At 39.9% G+C, this 2436-nt stretch overlaps 1 non-coding gene across 1 annotated transcript; it reads right to left on the bottom strand.

Annotated features, from left to right (window-relative positions):
- Positions 1-2046: 2046 nt before the first annotated feature.
- LOC111743669 lies at positions 2047-2165 on the bottom strand. Its single transcript, XR_002781820.1, has one exon. It is a non-coding gene; the product is annotated as a 5S ribosomal RNA (ribosomal RNA).
- Positions 2166-2436: the final 271 nt, after the last annotated feature.

Genomic DNA, 2436 nt, shown 5'->3' with positions numbered 1-2436 from the left:
CCTGCCATCATTGCCTGGAATGAGGATGTGACGACTGGAGCTCTAGCTGCTATTTTGGACTGTGAGAATGAGGCGATACTCTGAGTATGTTGGGGTGGTGAGTTGGACGTAGCCCAGGTCATTAGCTTCTTTATGAAGCTGTCAACTGGACTGTCTACTTCCGAGCTTCATTGACACAAGAAATGCACTTTTATGTTGTTTCAACTACTGTTACTTGTGTGTGTTTATAGATGTGTGTGGGGAGGTGTTTCTTTCACATGCAGCTGAATCAAATCCTAATTAAATGCAATACCGTACGTACTGTTTCATAACTGGCTTTGATTTTGAAGTTTTCACGGTCGGGCTGGTGCATTAGAATCACCTGGGAAGTCGTTAAGTGTGCAGACGCCCCAGCTTCATTTGTGGGGACTGCCACAGAAAGACGGGTGTGAAGCCTGGGCTTCTGTGCGTTTGACAAGCTCTCTGGTTGTTACTGATGCACTTGGTGTTTGCAACCCTTAGTTTTAACGGTTGCATAATATTTCATTATAGATTTGTGTCATAATTTGATATGCTACTGAATGTTTTTAATAATGTTTTTTAGCTATAGGCAATAGACTGCAGTAGCTTTTTAATTGGCCGGTGTGAACACATTGTCTCTGAACAGAACTGCCAGAATAACTTGTTTCAACACCATTTGGAAGGGCTTTTTCTTTCTTTCTCTTTTCAGATCGTTTTCTCAATATGGCTTCCTTCCAGATGAATTTCTCAGTAAGAATTACATTTCTCAAAAAGTTAACAGCCTTTGTTTGACTAGAACGCCTATGGTTTCTTCTGTTCTTAAATTTTTGACCACGTCTCATTTAAAAGATAAAATATAATTTAGAAATGGCAAACTTCCTGTGGAGTATAGACCTATTATTGTCAATCCTATTTCATGTTTGGATCTAGAATCTAAAATAAATTGGAATCTGTTGCCAATGCTTAAAAGATGATAGATGTCTCCTAAAAATTAGGATTTATAGCTTTTTTTAAAAAGTGAAAAATCTTGTTCATCGGGGCTCGGATTATCATGTGGCAGCCCTTGGCTAGGTCAGAGAAGCTGCCTCTTTGCGCAAAGGCTGACCTCTGCGGTGTACCCCGAACCCCGCCCTCCCTGTCACTTCTGATGTCAGAACTGAGCATCGGTTTCCTTGCGCTGCATGTATTTGAATTTATCCAAAATTTCCAATATGTTCCTGGTAGAAAAAGGGCTTTATCCTTCCCTATAGTTTAAATATTTCTTTTGACTAAAAATCTCTAGCAAGGAATCACCCACATCACCTGGCCTATGTCGTTCAACCCTCTGAGCAACAGATAGGTGGGCACTATTATCGCTGTTTTGTAGCTGTAGAAACTGAGTCTTGCAAAGGTTAAATAAATTTCCTTCAATCCAAAGGCCAATCGAGGACGATCTCAGAATCTTTGAGGGCAAGTAACAGAAACTGTAGAAGGACAGAGATTCGCACAGTGTTTCCAAATCGATCTATTAGAATTATTTCTTTGCTTAAGTAATTTCTGAAAGGAGACTTCCAGATACTTCCTGACATGATTAAGAGAATACACTTTTTTTTATTCTTGTAACATTAATCATAAGAATAACAAGGTCATAGTCATTGGATTGTCATAAGTTTTGTGAGCAAAGATATCCTTCTCTTAACAAAATAGTTCATAATTTCAGGTGACCAAAGTTTGTTCTACAGTAAACATTCTAACAAATGTAGTTTCCTAGAGCAATCATGCAAAGTGCACCAAAGTGTAAGTTCTCAGGGCAGGTACTTTTGCTTATTTTATCCCTTGTTGTATACTAGCATCTATAACAGTGTCTGATATATAAAAAGCGATGGATGGATGGATGGATGGATGGTATCAAGTTTCCTTTGGAAGATAACTGTTAAAGCAAACTTTGACTGTTACAGAAAAGCATCTTCCCCTTTTTAGTACGATATGATGACAACCCAGAAAAACTTATGGATTTCATTTAAATTGTGTGATAACTTGTATGCAAATAAATATATGTTTTTTTAACACCTACAGCACCTGGTCTTCCTAGGTGGTCTCCCATCCAAGTACTAACCGGGCCCGACCCTGCTTAGCTTCCCAGATCAGAAGAGATAGGGCACATTCAGGGTGGCATGGCCACAGGCTATATGCAAATATTTTTAAGCCTTCCTTATTTTTCTAGACAAAGGCTTACAAGGGTGGCTAACTGGGGGTTTTGCAATCTCAAAAGCACTGTGTCAGCAGAGGCTCCACTCAACGGTTCTCAAAAATACTACAGAAAATTGTGGCCCGGGGTGTCAACTATCAATGTAACTGCAGCTGGTGGAATGGCCCTTAGTCTATTACCGTCTGATCTGTTCCTTGCCTCCCATGCTCAGCTCTGCATGTCAGGGCAGCTGCCTCCGTCTGTTTTCA

This window comes from Pteropus vampyrus, unplaced genomic scaffold (assembly GCF_000151845.1).
Source record: "Pteropus vampyrus isolate Shadow unplaced genomic scaffold, Pvam_2.0 Scaffold117, whole genome shotgun sequence".
Lineage (NCBI taxonomy): Eukaryota > Metazoa > Chordata > Mammalia > Chiroptera > Pteropodidae > Pteropus > Pteropus vampyrus.
This window is presented reverse-complemented; position numbering and strand designations above follow the sequence as displayed.